General features: G+C 50.9%; 1 long non-coding RNA gene across 4 annotated transcripts; it reads right to left on the reverse strand.

Annotated features, from left to right (window-relative positions):
• Positions 1–11,528: 11,528 nt before the first annotated feature.
• LOC129622329 (uncharacterized) lies at positions 11,529–15,553 on the reverse strand. 4 transcript variants are annotated; one of them, XR_008699903.1, is made up of 5 exons: positions 15,446–15,553; positions 13,841–13,925; positions 13,033–13,159; positions 12,699–12,784; positions 11,529–11,763 (listed from the first exon to the last, which is right to left on the reverse strand). It is a non-coding gene; the product is annotated as an uncharacterized LOC129622329 (long non-coding RNA). The 4 variants fall into 4 exon arrangements; XR_008699905.1 differs by lacking the exons at positions 13,841–13,925; positions 15,446–15,553 and adding an exon at positions 13,561–13,739 and having other exon boundaries at positions 11,529–11,683; XR_008699902.1 differs by lacking the exons at positions 13,841–13,925; positions 15,446–15,553 and adding an exon at positions 13,561–13,739.
• Positions 15,554–16,849: the final 1,296 nt, after the last annotated feature.

Raw genomic sequence — 16,849 nt, forward strand, 5'->3', positions numbered from 1 at the left:
GATCTCTAGTCTTTCCCATTCTATTATTGTCCGTCTAGTCAAAGCTACGGTTTTTTCCAGTAGTCATGTATGGATGTGAGAGCTGGACCATAAAGAAGGCTGAGCACCAAAGAACTGATGCTTTTGAACTGTGGTGTTGGAGAAGACTCTTGAGAATCCCTTGGACTGCAAGGAGATCAAACCAGTAAATCTTAAAGGATATCAATCCTGAATATGCATTGGAAGGACTGATGCTGAAGCTGAAACTCCAATACTTTGGCCATCTGATGCAGAGTCAACTCACTGGAAAAGACCCTGATGCTGGGAAAGATTGAGGGCAGGAGGAGAAGGGACCAACAGAGGATGAGATGGTTGGATGGTATCACCGACTCAGTGGACATGAGTTTGAGCAGGCTCCAGGAGATGGTGAAGGACAGGGAAGCTGGTGTGATGCAGCCCATGGGGTCGCAAAGAGTTGGACACGACTGAGCGAATGAACAACAAGAAGGCTCACCCAGGCCCTTACTCCAGCTCACATCCCACCGGCCACATCCCACTACAGGGCCTAGGAAGGCAGCCTTTATTCTGGACAGTTCTGTGTCCAGGTAGGAGTGGGGGCCGGCTGTTGCCACAGGAGAGAAGGAATATTGGAGTGAGAGGAGTGGTCACAGGGTGCTGGGTAAGAGGGGCCGGCAGCCAGGAGCACAGGGTGAAGGGAGGAGAGAGCTTTGCCCAGGGAGCCCCTGCCGAGCGCAGGTGCACCCTGGGGACGCGTCTCCTGGGTCCCCAGCCTCGGGTATCCGTTGTGAGGGTGGGGGGTGCGGGTGGGTGGGGAGGGGAGTCGGTGTTGCTGAGAACGCCCTCTGCTGGCCAGGAAGACACATTCCAGAGCTTTCCAGAAGAATTTTTCAAGTTTCCCTCGGAGGGCCTTCTGGCCCCACACCAAAGCCGAAATAACACAGAAAGTAAGAAATGTCTTTCTTCTGGAACTTCCCTTGTGGTCCCTCAGCTAAGACTCCAAGGCCCTGGTCAAGGAACTAGGTCCCATGTGCCACAACTAAGAGCCAAATAAATAAATAATAAATACATACATATATATTTTTAAAAAGCTATTTTCCACTCGTTTGAGCTTTTGCCCACTGTCATTGCTCGTGTTGGCCCTTGTCACTGTGTCCACTGCCCGGGCCCTGGGCACAGCCCTCAGACAAGGGGTGACCACCCTCCAGACCCCCCGGCACTCCCTCCACCCCGGCAGAGACACGACCCCAGGTGTCTGGCACCAGAGCGGGCGCCAGCCTATTCTGTCTCCTAGGGGACTGTCCACCCTCCCCTTGAGCTTCCAGAGGCAAGATAAGAACTGACCCATCCTCCGGGGATAAAAGGCTTAACAGCTGGGTGTCTGTCCCCCTGGGCCGTGGACCCACTGACTTTTGCTGCCTCTCTCAGCTCCTGATTATGTGTGAAAATATATGCAAGGAAGACAGGTCTTCAAATTCTGTTTCCAGGGGTCTCACTTGTCCTGAGGGTTGACTTTGGTGGGGGCGGAGGTGGGCCTTGGGGTGACTAACTGCGAGCAAGTGCTCCAGGCACCACCCTGCACTTCACTCTCTCACCGGTGAGTGGACACCAGTCCCCCGTGCCCACCCCCGTGTGTGACCTCTCCAAGACCTTCATTAACTCACCGAGTCCTTCAGCGGGGCAGTCAGCAAACACTTCCTGGGCCCCTGATGTGCTGGCCCTGTGCTAAGCGCACAGGATACCTGAGTGCCGTTGGCAGTGCGGAGTCAGGTCTCGGCCACCACTGGCTGTGTGACTTGGGTGTGTTTCAGATGCAGAAATTGAGGCTCAAGTTTGAGTAACTAGTAGAGATTAAACCAGAACTGATTCCTAAGTTCTCCACTGTTTTATTAATTCTAAAATAAAGATAACTAGTCTCCTGAGGGCTTCCCTCGTGGCTCAGATGGTAAAGAATCTGCCTGCAATTCGGGAGACCTGGGTTAGATCCCTGGGTTGGGAAGATCCCCTGGAGAAGGGAATGGCAACCCACTGCAGTATTCTTGCCTGGAGAATCCCATGGACAGAGGAGCCTGGAGGGCTACAGTCCATGGGGTCGCAAAGAGTCAGACATGACTGGGTGATTTTCACTTTCAGTCTCCCGAGTAAATGTCCCAAAGACATTTGAAAAATGGGCACAAGCTCAGTACATGTAGGGAGTTCCCTGGTGGCCCAGTGATTAGCTCCCTTTCACGGCCTAGGATCTGAGTTTGATTCCCAGTAGGGGAACTAAGATCTTGTGTGGCATGTGCTGTGGCCAAAACAAACACCCAAAATCTGAAAAGAATGACAATTTTCCAAAGTAGAAATGTGTACAATAAATTCTACTATCAAGTGAAATATTAAAAAAAAAAAAATCAGTACATGTACCTGGCAGCATGTATTTTTTTACATTTCCTTGTTTGCAGGTCTGTTCCAGATAGGTGAAGAGGCTTAGAAAAAACACTCAGATTTCTGGATAATTGAGCTGCCACCTCTTTGGATGGATCCTGTGTTTGTGGGAGTCGCTCTGAGTGTGGGGCTGTCTGTGAGCTTCCCCAGGCCTTGCCCAGTGGGGAGTGGTACCCAGAGCTGAAGTAAAAAGCCTGAGCCTTCTTTTAGCCTTTTAGTACCAGAGGGGAACCCAGTGCCTCCCCTCAAAGGCTCCAGGGACTCTGGGGAGAAGTTAACAAAGGCCTCCCTTCTCTGCCCACTGTTTCTGGCCAAATCCCCCTCTCTGGTCTCCTTTCCCATGGAGGTTTTCTTCCCTGCAGCCCACCCAGCACACCCCAGATAAGCTCTAACAATGAAGCTGTGTGAGGGGAGGGGGACTCACAGTGTCACTCAGCACAGAGAACAAAGTTCAATCAGAGCCCAACCAACCACTATTTTCAAGGTCCTGTTTCTCCCCTGGGATTTCTCCCCATTCCTGGCTTTATAAGCCTTGACCTTCCTTCACATCTCCAGGCCCTTTATTCTCCCCTTCTCCTCACCCTGTGGTCTCTGTTTATTTCTGAAGCAGAGATGTTCAGCTGTCCCTCTGAACCGATATAACCCCCAAAACGATTTTTCCAGCCCCCTCCCCCAGTCCTCAAGGGGCTCTGCTAAACCACATGACCACTACTTTCCGATTCTGGCAACATCGTGTATGGAAATAACACTGACACCCCTCCCCCAAAAAACACTGAGAAATTCAGAGTGGACGTTCGGACCACAGTAGGATTTGAAAAAAGGGTGGGGAAACACCCAGGTATTGGGTGTACAGAGAGGACTTGAAATCAGAGTTGAGCTTTGACCTTGACCATGGGCCTAACGATAGGGGCTGAAGCTTCAACACCCACTCAGGGTCAAGAGGTATGGCCTTAAGAAGAAGCAGGGGACTTCCCTGCTGGTCCAGTGGCCAAGACTTCATGCTCCTGATGCAGGGGGCCAAGGTTCCCTCACTGGTCAGGGAACTAGACCCCACATGCCGCAACTAACGATCACAGATGCTGCAACTCAGACCTGGCACAGCCAAATAAGTAAATGAATATTTTAAAAAGAAGAAATAGAACTGAGATTGCTATATAAGCTAGAACCCTGAAAAGGCTGCCCATCAGGAAATAAGCTACCCACCAATGTAGGGAACAGACGGTGAATCTTGTTTTGGTTTATGGCTCTGGGTGGGAGAAAAGATCCTTGGGAAAGACCAGAACTGGAAACTCGAACTATCCATGGAGGTGGCATCCAAATTTATACTCTCTATGGGGCAAAGAATTCCCAAGTTGAAAAATTAACACAAAAAGATTTCCCTACGGGTCTGAGAACTAAGACCCTGCATGCCTTGCAATATGGCCAAAAACCTAAAAATAAAATAAAAAGTTGCATAAAGATAAAGAAATAATACTTCAATAAATTAAAAAAAATTCCTCTAATGAGTCCTTGGAGCAATTAGCATGAAAAAATACAAAAACAGATCTCTGAGGCCATTTTCACAGCCCAGAACACATAGGGCTCCCACAGAGCAAAATAATCTCACTGAAGATGAGTTCAAAAACAGCAATTAAATTACACACACAAAAGCTATCTACTGTGAAGGAGAGTCAGCAAATACAGCAAATGGAAAAATCATCTCTGAGAACTTGGGGGTAATAGAACAAGCTGAAAGAGATCATATTGATATGCTAAAATACTTAAATATATAAAGGAAAAAAATGACAGGGAAAGAGCAGGATACTATGGAAAAGATTTGAAAAGGATGAAACAGATTTGAAAAGGGAGCCAGGAAATGAAAGATATAGACATTGAATTTGTAAACAGAATGGATGGGCAAGCCAGCAGATTAGACATAGTTGGATTAACTGGAAGACAGATCTGAGAAAATTAATCAGAATGCAACATTCTGTCAAAGGATGAGAACATTTGAGAGAAAGGTTGAGACAGATGATGAAATGATATGGGACACGACTGAGCGACTTCACTGTCACTTTTCACTTTCATGCGTTGGAGAAGGAAATGGCAACCCACTCCAGTGTTCTTGCCTGGGGAATCCCAGGGACAGCGGGGCCTGGTGGGCTGCCGTCTATGGGGTCACACAGAGTTGGACATGACTGAAGCGACTTAGCAGCAATATACAACAAACAGAAGTTGTAGAAGAGAAAAATCAGAATGAATGGGCCAGGAATAACATTTGCAATATTCAAAGAAATAATGAATGAAAATTTCTAGGATTAAAAATAGGCCTGAATCTTCAGACGGAAGAGGCAGACTGAACCCTAGGCGGGATGAATAAGAGTCAGTCTACACAGGAAGAAAGGGAACACTCCTGCACCGTTGCTGAGAGCATACATTGGTGCAGCCATTGTGGAAAAAAACATGCAGTTTTCTTAAAAAATTAAAAATGGAACTAACACACAATCTGGCTATTTCACTTTTGGGCTTTTATCCAGAGAAAACAAAAACACTAATTCTGAAACATATGCGACCCCCATGTTCAATGAAGGATTAATTACAATGGCCAAGATACAGGAACAACCTAAGTGCACATCAGTGGATGAATAGATAGATCAATGGTTTATGCACGCAATGGAGTATTGTTTTGTTATTGTTGTTTAGTCACTAAGTCATGTCCAACTCTTCTGCAACCCCATGGATTGTAGCCCGCCAGGTACCCCTGTCCATGGGATTTCCTAGGCGAGACTACTGGAGCGGGTTGCCATTTCCTTCTGTAGGGGATCTTCCTAACCCAGGGATCAAATCTGCATCTTTACCAGTAGATTCTTTACCCCTGAGCCACCAGGGAAGCCTCACAGAGGAATATTACTCAGCCATTAAAAAAGATGAAATCTTGCCATTTGCAATACATGGGTGACCTCGAAGATATTATGCTAAGTGAAAATAGAGAAAAACAAATACCGTATGATTTCACTATGTGGAATCTAAAAACAAACCAACAAAAACACAATAAATGAATAAACCAAACTAAACAAAAGCATGTAGATACATAGAACAGAGTATATTTACCAGAGGGAACCAGAGGGGAAGCCAAGGGCGGTGGGAGGCATAGGCAAAGTGGGTGTAGGGGTCAACTGTATGGTGACAGATGGAAACTAGACTTTGGGTGGCAAGCTCGCTGCAGGGTAAACAGAAGCTGAAATCTACATCACCAATGCCATCAGGTGGGCTACGGGGGTACAGAGAGGTGGAGAGGCCCGGACAGGCTGAGCTGAGTGGCAGAGGGAGAAGGGGGGCTCCGGAGGGCTGAGCAGAGATGAGGACCGAGGAAAACCTTTGTCTACAGCCCAGAAACCAAACCTACTCCAGAGGCAGCTTTCCCAGCCCCAAGAAGAGGGCAGGCCATGAGCCTCGAGACCCACGTGAGGCTCCTTTCTCACACATTAATCTCACTGTCTTCACGTCAACACCGAGAGGTAAGGATTCCCACTTTACAGGTGAGGAGAGTGAGGCCCAGAGGCTGAGTGGCACGTCCAAGGCCACACAGCGAGAGACCGGGAAGGCAGCTGATCTGACTCTGAGCTCAGTCCCCTTGTGGAAGACAGCTGCTGTCTTCCCAGAATGCACTGGGCCGAGAGACCCACCTGAGTCCCCCTGACTCGCAGCACGGGCAGCTCCCTTGGCCTCATCCCAGGGGCAAGCGGCCGGAGCAGCAGAGGTCAGACCAGAGGGAAGAGGGCCCTGTAGGGTGGTGTGCCCGGCAGCCGCCCTCCCATCTGGGGCTGGCTCCTTGTCCTCCACAAACGACAAGAGCGAGCCTATGGGGCTGAGGCTCCTGTGGGCTCCCCTCTTGAGGGCAGCCCCTCCACTCCTCAATCTGAGGGCCAGTCAGAAAAGGCTTCCCAGAATGCACTGGCCCCCCACTCCCCCAGCACCCCCTACACTTGCTGAGAATCTAGAACTTGCCCAGGTCTTCCCCTCACAGGCCTTCCTGCCTTCTCAGTGGTCCGCGAAGTCTCCCCACTCCCTGTTTCCCGGCTACCCTCGACCCGGGGGTGGGTCCTGGCTTGTGAGTAGGGACGATGGGAAAGGAGCGGGGGTGTGATGGGACACCTGGAAGGCTGAGCCCCAGTCCTGCCCTTTATCTGTAGACATTTCCCAGATAAAGACAGCATTCAGGTCCCGACAGATCAAGAGTCCTTGGTGCGTTGCAGGCACCGGCTTTTATGAGAAAGCAGCAAATCATAAGAAAAACCATCTCTTTGGGAGGACTTAGCTGCGATAGAAATTGCAGATGAATGCCAATTCTGGCTAATCTCCATGTCAACGCGTACAAAAGGCACATTGGATTCCAAAGCATAATGCTAAATACCCACGAAGAGCTTCAGTCAATCTGGCCGCTCCACTGACCCACTAAGAAGAATAACTACGGTGCTGGCGCCTCCACCTCAAGCACACACTCCTCTTTCTAGTGCCTTTCACAACCTAGAGAGGCGGCGCTCGGTGCATTTTTACAGATAAGGAAACTGAGGTTACTGAGGTTAGGTAACTTGACCAAGGTCACATATTTAGAAAGTGGTGGAACTTTTCAAAATACTCAGTTGGGGAAATGCTCATCATTTGTAGAAAAAAAAAAAAAATTCAACAAGGCAGAAGAACACAGGCTTCCAGTTAACCCTCAGTTACCCAGAAAAGTCATTTCCCTTCCACACGCATGCCTGTGTGTGTCTGCACGCACTTGAATTTTCTGATTCATAGAGTTCTTGATGAAGAGGCCAAACCGCAGGAGGGAAAATGTACAGAAACCAGCAACTATATTCTCTGAATTCAGTCGTGGGCTTGGAGATCCCCAGGTAAAAGGTAACAAAACATAGCGTTGTCAAAGCAACTGTCAGGAAACGGCCACCATCAGGGCACAGGCGTCCATTTGGCCCCCCTCCAAGGCCCTGCGCTCACAGACGGCTGGCCCAGGGCTGACGGGCGCCTCCCCGTGCTCACTGCAAGACTGAAGGAAAAGCAGGAGGCTGGTCGGCACAGACAGAGCTCAGTCACCAGTCTGCCGTGTGGTCTTGCTACTGCTCAGCCACTTCGGCTGTGTCTGACTCTGCGACCCCATGGACTGTAGCCCGCCAGGCTCCTCTGTCCATGGAAGTCTCCAGGCAAGCATACCGGAGTGGGTTACCATTTCCTCCTCCAGGGGATCTTCCCCACCCAGGGACTGACCCTGTGTCTCTTGCATCTCGTGCATCGTATGTGACCTTGAGCACATCACTTTCCCTTTCTGGAGCTTAGTATTCCCATCTGTAAAACCAGGACTCAGCAAGCTTGTAACAAAAAGGGCTAGATAATAAATATTTGGGGCTTTCGATCTCAGTCACATCGTCTTTGTTTTTGTTTGCTTGTTTTTGGGGTTTTTTGGTCTTTTTTTTTTTTTTACAACCCTTTAAAAATATAAAACCCTATCAAAATGGAGCCAGGCCAGTGAAGCACCCCAGAATGTACCAGAAGGCAGAGCCCTCATCCTGGCTCCAAGTTCTCACTTAGTTCCTTAAAATGAAGAGGCTCCCAGCTTTCTCTCAGCAACCAGGGCCCTCTTCACCCCTCGGGATGAACAGATACTCCCCTGCTCAAAAGCACAAAGACCAGGGACTTCCCTTGCGGTCAAGTGGTTAGGAATCTGCCTTCCAATGCAGACGATGAGGGTTTGATCCTTGGTCAGGGAAACAAGGTCCCACACGCCGCGGGGCAGCTAAGCCTGTGTCCTGCAGCGAGAGAAGCCTGAGCACTGCTACAAAGAACCCGAGAAGCCAAAAACAAAAACACACCCCGAAGACCAGCCAGGTCTTCTGTAAAACAGAGGCCTCGTTCAGGGGGTGGCCACCCTCAAATCCCTCTGGGGCCTGGTAGATAACGCTGACAGAGCCCAGTGACAGACGGCCTCAGGGTGGGGAGGCGTACAGCGGCTGAGCGAGCCACAGAGGGTCCACCTGCTAGCTGACGGGCAGGCCGCTTGACTGGTGAGGCAGATCTGATTTTAAGAGAAGTCTGAAATCTACAATTTTATACGGAACTCTGCCCCCCCCCCCACCTTTTTTTTTTTTTTTTTTTTTAAAGTTGACATTGAGATTAAAAGCAAAACAAAAGCTGTTGGGAGCCTTGAGATAAAACTTCTCTGGGCTGTATTTACCTGAGGCCTCCACATCCAGCTAACCCTTCAGCCAACCCCTCCCCAGGTATGAGAGAGACCTCAGGGAGTTCAATGATGGTCCCAGAACCCTGCCCTTTGGAAGGCTTCCCTGTCCAGAGCGCCCTTGGAAGTGGGAGCATTCACAGGAAGTGATCCCTGAGAATATGTCTCTCCTCCCTCCACAAGGCTTCCTGGGCTGGGGGCAGCCTCCACCCTGCAGTTGGCAAACAGGCTTGTGTTCTTGGCCACCCTTGATCTCCACTTCCTTTTCCTGGGGTTAGAGTTAATCTGAAACAGTGACGGCTAAACAGAGAGGAAAGATGCTCCCTGGCACAGAGGTGGGCCCGAGAGTTGAGGGGGGAGCATGCTGGACGTGCTGATGTGTGCACGGCTCCATGTGTGTGTCTCCACTGCTGGCCAGAGTACGACATTCCAAAAGGGAGTGCAGGGACCTCAGAATTTCCCCCAACACAGCAACCACAGCGGGTAAGGCCAGGTTAATGCCAGGTGTTCTCATAGGTCAGTGGCCATGCTGACCTGTCCCTGCCAGCCTGGGCCATGAGCCTTGGGGTGGCGGTGGGGTGGGACCGCTGTCCTCTTCATAGGCCCAGCTGACCCCGCATGTCCCTTGACCTTGAACATGTTCTGTGCTTGTCCTTGTGTGTGATGTGCCCTCTATGCCTCAGTCATCTGGCTGTCTACAGGGCTCTTCCGCATAAGGCCAGCTGGCCCTGCCTGGGAGCTCACCATGGTCCTGCTTACGGGGCGAATTTTCTGCTGAATCAATGAGCTGGGCCGAGGCGGCAGTGCAGCAGGCCCAGGCCAGGTGTTGCGGGTAGCCCAGAAAGATGAACCATCAGCATCTCCTTTCCACACCTGTCCTAAGGTCAGAATGAACTCGGGCCCAGCCAGAGAGTCTCTGTGACCACAAAGGCTGGGGAAGCTGAGTTTGAGAGGTCAGAATCCACAAAGAACCCCTGGGCCCTCCCTAGCCCACTCCTCACCGGGAGGCCAGCCTGAAAAAAAAAAGAAAATCATTAGCTCTTACATATAGATCGACGTTTCTTTCCCTGTTAAGGTCAGTTCAAAAAGCCTTGTTAATTTGGGCCTTACTGGGTCCACTAGGGATGCAGGCCAGAGCGTGAACCCTGTTAAGCAAAGATGCCTGGGAGTGAAATCGAGGCATGGGGGCCTGTAGGGGGGATTTTGAATCTACTTGGGGGTTCTTTTCAAGCTGGTTTCAAGCAGGTCTCTATGATGGGAAGCCAGGCCTGTTCTAAGACCTAGTAGAGGCCCCAGGAGTGTTAGTATGAGACTTCCAGAAAATTTTCTGAAAAGCTTCACATCTCTACCCCTAGGAGGATGTTCAAGAACTTGCAAGCTGGTGGGGAGGGAACAGTACAGGGAACAGAGGGTGCAAATGCTCAGAGGCACGAGGGACCTCTTGATCCACCTGAGAAGGGCCGACCAGGGCAGGTGAGAGAGGTCTCACTCATCTCTGCCGGCCCCCTTTCCTCTGGGCCTCAGGAGGGTCTGGATGGCCCTGGGTACTTGGCAGAGTCTGTGGGCCTGGAGGAGGCGCGCCCCCTGGTCCCTTTTCTGGGAAAAAAGAGGAACTATGGTGGGGGGGGGGGTGGAGGCCGGGGCTTTCGGCGAGGCCCGAGGGGCCAGCGATGCTCCGGCTCAGGCTCTCCCTGCCTAGCAATAATTTGGGCGCAGAGAAATATTGGCGGCCTTGGCTAACCGAATTATTCTTTCGGTTTGAACAAGCTCCCCATTTTTGACTCAGATCCGGCCGAGCATGGAAAGCGCTTTCCGAAACCCCCGCCCGCCCGCCTTCCCCAGCTCGGCTCAGCGGCTCAGCGAGCCCAGGGGGAGGGGAGCGGGCGCTCGGACCGACCACCCCGCCCCGTTGCCTCGCCCCGCATCCCCAGGGCGGCGTCCCTCCGGACCCCGCAGCCCGCCCCTCCTCCCACCGCGCCCCGGCGGAGCCGAGCAGAGGATGGCTGCGCGAGGCGGGACTCAAGTTCCCCGGAGCGGGTCGGTGAAGACCCCTGCGCGCGGGCTGGGTTGGAAAGAGAAAACTACCCATCACTTCCCCAAGCACGTGCTTAAGGCACCAAAATAGAAAAAAGAAAAATGCTTGGAAAGGATTTGATATTTCCAGGCGAGCATCGAAATCGCCGTTCCGGGAAAAGCCAGTCTTGTGAGACTTCCTTACACTAATTGAACCGTTCCGAGTTGTTTTTATGTCAGGGGGTGGGCATGGCGATCCTTTGGGGCTTTGGTGTGCCCCACCCCCACCCCCAGGGACTTCCGGCCTTCGTGCCACGCCAGCGCACCCCAATATTTTTGAGCCCCTATTTCAGCTCCCTGGGGCCACAGGGCTGCCCAGCTGTTATTTTGCAGTTCTGCGCAGCACCCCACTGGCAGTTCTGCTTAATGCTCCTGCCTCTGACTCACAAGAGGAGGGGATTTCTGAGCTGTTTCAAAACTTAACCAGAATATTAGGGTTTTCAGGCAGCCCGTGTTTAATTAAAAAAAAAAAAAAGCCCTAAAGGCAACAAAATTTGACACATTGACAGCAGCAGCAGAAGGGAAGGTGGGGTGGGTGGGCAGGACCACTATCTGCTATGTTCCATGGGTCCATGGAACCCAGGTTTCCTGTGTCCTTCCCCTAGCCCTGGCTCACCCCATGCCTTCTGCTTGGTCCTGGGTTCTGGATAAGAGCTAATATTTATGGAGATCTGCCTTCCCACCAAACACAGTTCTAAGCTGTTTATAAGAAATAACTTATCTAGTGCCTATAACTGCACTAGCAGGTGTGACGGCTTTTATTGTGCCATGACCATTTTACAGATGAGAAGACTGAGCATGAAGAACTGAGCTGATTTGGGGCACTCGGGTTTTATTTTTTAAAACAAAACAAAACTTTTGAGCAGGGATAGAACGTGCACCCTCAGTACTGGAAGCTTGGAGTCTTACTGGACGGCCAGGGCAGTCCTGGGGCACTTGGTCTTCTTATGGAGAATGCAGGTCGCTTTTCCCACTCTGTGCAGGAGGCAGATGCCACTCAGCCACAGGAAGCCTCACTCATCAGAATGAGTGAGGAATCTCCCTCTTGTAGAGATCTGTGTGGGTCAGGGTTTGGGAGACTCTGAAGCCACTAGGGGACTGAGCAGGAGAAGTAATTAGAGCAGCAACCCCCACCCCACCCCACCCATCCAAGCCTAGGCTTCCAGCATGGAAGGGGTTAATGGATCCGCTCAGGTTAGAGCTACATCATTCACCTCGACCATAATTCCTCCCAACATCCCGGCCAAATGTGAAGACCCCAACTGGGGAGCTCAGGACCTTGAAGCTACTACCTGTAAACCTAGAAAACCTGGTCAGGTGGGGGGTCTCAGGGTCCAGCTCAGGTCGCTAAGGCCAGGGCTTGGGGTGCACACAGGCAGGACTGTGCAGAGGAGCCAGGGGTGTGCCAAGGGCTTGGCCCCCTGATGCAGGGAAGGTGACTGCTGTGCTAAGAGATGGTTGGGTTTGGGGGAGCAGGTTATTTAACATTTACTTCTACAGGCTCAGATGCACGCAGAATCTGCTGGGTCGGAGGCTGTTTTCACACAACACCAACACAACAGAATGACCATTTGTTAAAGGTCTACGTTATTTCTAACCGTCACAGTAATCTCACAAGGTAGGTATTGCTAATCCCGTTTTACATGTGGGAAAATCGAAGACTAGAGATAGTGAGTCATTCATCCAAGGTCATCTGCAAGTGAGGGTGCCAGGACTGGGGAGCAGTCGGCCTGACTCCAGAGCCTTGGAGCTTCCTGTTTTAGTGGACTGGCTGAGCCTTGTGCAGCTTCTTAGGAAGTTGAGAACCTCTCGGTTTCTCTCTGCCCTTTGGTGAAAAGGGAATTTCAAAAGCGCCTGATTCATTGCAAGTGTGAACGTGTGTAAATTGCTCAGAGGCTGCCACAAGCGTTCATCTGTAAGCTTGAGTTACTCTCTACCGCTTTGGGGACTGGTGCGGGAAGCCAGTGGGAAGGTTCCGGGCCCCAGTGACCTTATCTGCCAAGGGTCCACGTGAGGGTCACCGAGGGAGAGATGAGTGTCCAGCTCACTACCAGGACCCAGCTCATGTTGTTGGACCTGGAGAGGGATTTAGGGGACAGGTTTTAGGGTCAGCTTCTGGATCAGCTCACCCTCCCTAAATTCATTGCAATCCTCATCTCAAGATGCTTTTATGACTCCTGCAAGTCTAGGGCAAAATTCACACCTCCAGGAGATCCAGATCCACCCCGACCCCCACTGGTTGTTGTTGCTGTTCAGTCCCTAAGTCATGTCCGACTCTTCACAACCCCATGGACTGCAGCCCGCCAGGCTTCCCTGTCCCTCACCATCTCCTGGAGTTTGCCCAAGCTCATGTCCATTGAATCGGTGATGCCATCCAACCATCTCATCCTCTGTCGCCCTCTTCTCCTTCTGCCCTCACTCTTTCCCAGCATCAGCTCTTTGCTCCTGCAGCTGTCAAGATAGGAATTTTGGAATCTGACAGAAAGAGGGGACACTGAAGAAAAAGAAACCCCATTCCCATCTGGCCTAGTAGCCTGGCCTTCATTCACCTTGCAGGTCCATCCCCACAAGGGACACTGATTCTCTTGAGAGGAGGCAGCCCAAACTTTCCTAGAAGCTCTTAACAAGAAGGTAAACTGAGGCCTGGCGGGTGGCTCCCCCGCCGCCCCCTAGCTGGCTGTCAGGCCGAGCCCAGGGCCCAGCTGTCGGTCGCTGGCGTCCAGCCGCTGCCCCAGACCGAGCGGAGCGGCCGAGGCGCGCCAGCCGCGCCCCCTCCTGGCAGCGTTCCCGCCCCGGGCCCCTGGAGCCTGCCTCTCCCGGACTGATGTAAGCTGATATTTTAATTCTCTTACAAGGAATGGCGTTTAGAGAAATGACTTAACCGGATTACTCATCGTCTATAATGACTTGGCCTGGCTCCGACGCTATTCCTAGACGTGACGCTTGAGGCTTTGATTCTTTCTTTTCTTTTGCTACTTTTTTTAAATACCAAGAAATGACTGCCGTGGGCTCGCGGCGGCTCCACCCCTACACGCCCCTCGCATGGCATCCTGGGAGATGTAGTTCTCTCCTGCCCTGGGACGCGACCCCCTCTCGCCTCCGCCCCCGCTCCCGCCAGAGAGTCCTGGGAACCTGCAGGTGGTAAGAAGGTCCCATCGTGCAGTCTGTGCAGTCTTCCGAAGAGGCACTTAAGCGCTGCATGCCTCGGTTTACTCATCTGTCAAATGGGAGACAGTCATACACCAGGGAAATGAAGGGTTACCAGAAGCTTATTTTAAAATGAGAGCAAAAGCTCTGTACGACTTCTTTATCCATTCATCTGTGAAAGTATATCTAGGTTGCTTCCATGTCCTAGTTATTGTAAATAGTGCTGCCAGTCAGTTCTAATGCGGTGAATAAACCTAGAGCCTATAATACAGAGTGAAGTAAGTCAGAAAAACAGATATCATATATTGACACGATGAACCTATTTGCAGGGCAACAAGGGATTCCCTGGTGGCTCAGAGGGCAAAGAGTCTGCCTGCAATGCAGGAGACCTGAGTTGGATCCCTGGGTAGGGAATATCCCCTGGAGAAGAAAATGGCAACCCACTCCAGTACTGTTGCCTGGAAAATCCCATGGATGGAGGAGCCTGGCGCGCTACAGTCCATGGGGTTGCAAAGAGTCAGACACTACGGGGCGACTTCACTTTCACTTTCAAAGGAGAGGCAGGCATAAAGGACAGACTTCTGAGTGAAGGAGTGGGGGACAAATTGAGTGAGTAGCATTGACATATATATATTACCATATATTAAATAGCCTGCCAATAGGAATTTGCTGTTTGATGAACAGAGCTCAAATCTGATGCTCTGTGACAACCTAGTGGGGTAGGGTGGGGTGTGGTGGGAGGGAGGTTCAGGAGGGAGGGGACATATGTATACCTATGGCTGATTCATGTTGATGTAGGGCAGAAACCAATGCAATATTGTAATTATCCTCCAATTTAAAATACATTTTTAAAAAAAGCTCTATACAGACCCCCGTGGTTTTGTTTTGTTTTGTTTTAAAAAAGCCTTTGTCCAGTGCATTTGTACTGACCTCCAGTCTAGACTTACTACTTTGTGTCATAAAGAAGGAACCAGGCTTTGGTTGTCCAGGTATCCAGCGCTTAACAGGGAGCTGGCCCACAGCTGGCCTGTCTTTATTACCTCGTCCAGCATTTACTCTCTGCTGCTCGATGTCTTCAACTGTGATATAGGGATAAATATATAGTGGCCACTTCATAGGGCTGGGTGACACTGAATGAAATAATCCAGGTAAGATGCTAGGTTCAGTGCCTGATAAACACTGGTCAAAGGTATTGTCACCCCTCTGGCACCAGGCCTTGAGTGACTTTGGAACTGTCTGAAGAAGCAATGGCTGATTCTCATCACCTGTAAGGTTGTCAAGGGCTGTATATTTTGCTCCACGAGATCAGAGCTTTGTCCTGGTCATGGCTATACCCCCAGTCTCTAGTCCAGTGCTGGCACAGAGCTGGGTCATAACAAATGACTCATTTATTCATGAATAAATGAATCATTATGCCTGCTTTGCCAGTGAGGAATTGGAGGTTCTGAGAGGTCAAGTGACTTGCAGATGGTCACACAGCAGCTGGGCTATCTGAGTGGGGATGAAAATCCGCATTTTCTCTCCCTGTCACCCTCCCCCACCCTCCCGCCCTCCCGCCAACACAGACACACATAGGAATTCGACCGTTACCTTTCAGGCTCAAGAAGCGTAAGAATCACGTAGCATCTCCAGTTTCCTCCAGTTTCCGGCAGTAGCCAGGTGTGGATGTGCTCCCAGAGTGGATTGAGCTGGGGAAGCTAAGTGTTCACATGGGGGTGGGGGGAGGGGGAGGTGAAAAAAAGTGACCAAAGCTCTCAGATCCCCCTCCCTCACCTCCAGCAGTTCCCCAAACGCCGAAAGCTATTCTTGCCTTTTTCTAAGAGGCGTTTGAAGCCATGAGCCAATTCTTTCCATTCCTGAGCTTGGGTATCATCTATTTCAGGCGTTTGTTGTTTTCCATGAGTTGCAGATGCCACTGTGAAGCTGGCCTTTCCTGGACAGCTAAGGCACGAGGGAGCAAGGCAGGAGCCAGGCGGGGCCAGCACTTAAAAATACTTCCCGATTCATTTCTCCTTTGAAAACAAAGCCCTGGGGGCCTTTTGCCACCGCTGGAGCCTGGGAACGGAGCTTCCCAGAGCAGAAAACTGACTGAGCGCGCTGGATGTGTTTGTGGGTCCCAGGAGCAAGAGCAACAACACGGACTTGCTGTGTGACCTCCTTCAAACTTGCCTGACGTCTCTGGGCCTGCTGGCCTCCTCTCCAGAATGAGGCCAGGTGGGAAGAAGCTCGTGAACAGTCCCTCCAGCTCTGAGAGCTCCAGGATGAGGACCACCCCTCCCAAGACCAGGTTTTCTTCCTAGATTTGGGCCAGCAAGGGATGCCGAGTCTTGGGAACAGAGGCTAGGAGAAAGCAGCTTTTAGGCCAATCTCTGGGACTCCTTTGTAAGTTACAGAGCCCTGCAAATGTTCTAAGGGGGTCCAGGATGTTCTTGGAAGGTTCCTGTAATTGCAAAAAGACCAAGCACCATGAAGAGGGGATGAAATAAAGACTGCTATACGTCCGTACCAGATATGCAGTCTAGCAGCTACAAGAGAGAAACAGATCTGTGTTCTAACAGAGAGGGTTCTCCAAGACGTATTGTTGGACAAAAAAATCAAGTTGCAGAATAGAACAATTAGAATGGAATCACTTTTTAAAAGCACACATACATTTACGTGTTTTTTTAAACCATGTATTTATGAAAATACGTAGGGAAAGTTCCGGAAGAGTTTACCCAATCTGATGCTCAGTTGCTTCTGACTCTTTGCAACCCCATGGATTATAGCCCACAGGCTCCTCTGTCCATGGGATCTTCCAGGCAAGAATACTGGAGTGGGTTGCCATGCCTTTGTCCAGGGATCTTCCCAACCCAGGGATCGAACCCACCTCTCTTATGTCTCCTGCGTCGGCAGGTACATTCTTTACCACTAGTGCCACCTGGGAAGCCCACTCAATGTGATAAGAGTCCTTATCTCTAGGTTGGGGAGGGAATTGAATTTGGAATGGTGTCAGAG

Source organism: Bubalus kerabau, chromosome 11 (genome assembly GCF_029407905.1).
Source record: "Bubalus kerabau isolate K-KA32 ecotype Philippines breed swamp buffalo chromosome 11, PCC_UOA_SB_1v2, whole genome shotgun sequence".
Lineage (NCBI taxonomy): Eukaryota > Metazoa > Chordata > Mammalia > Artiodactyla > Bovidae > Bubalus > Bubalus kerabau.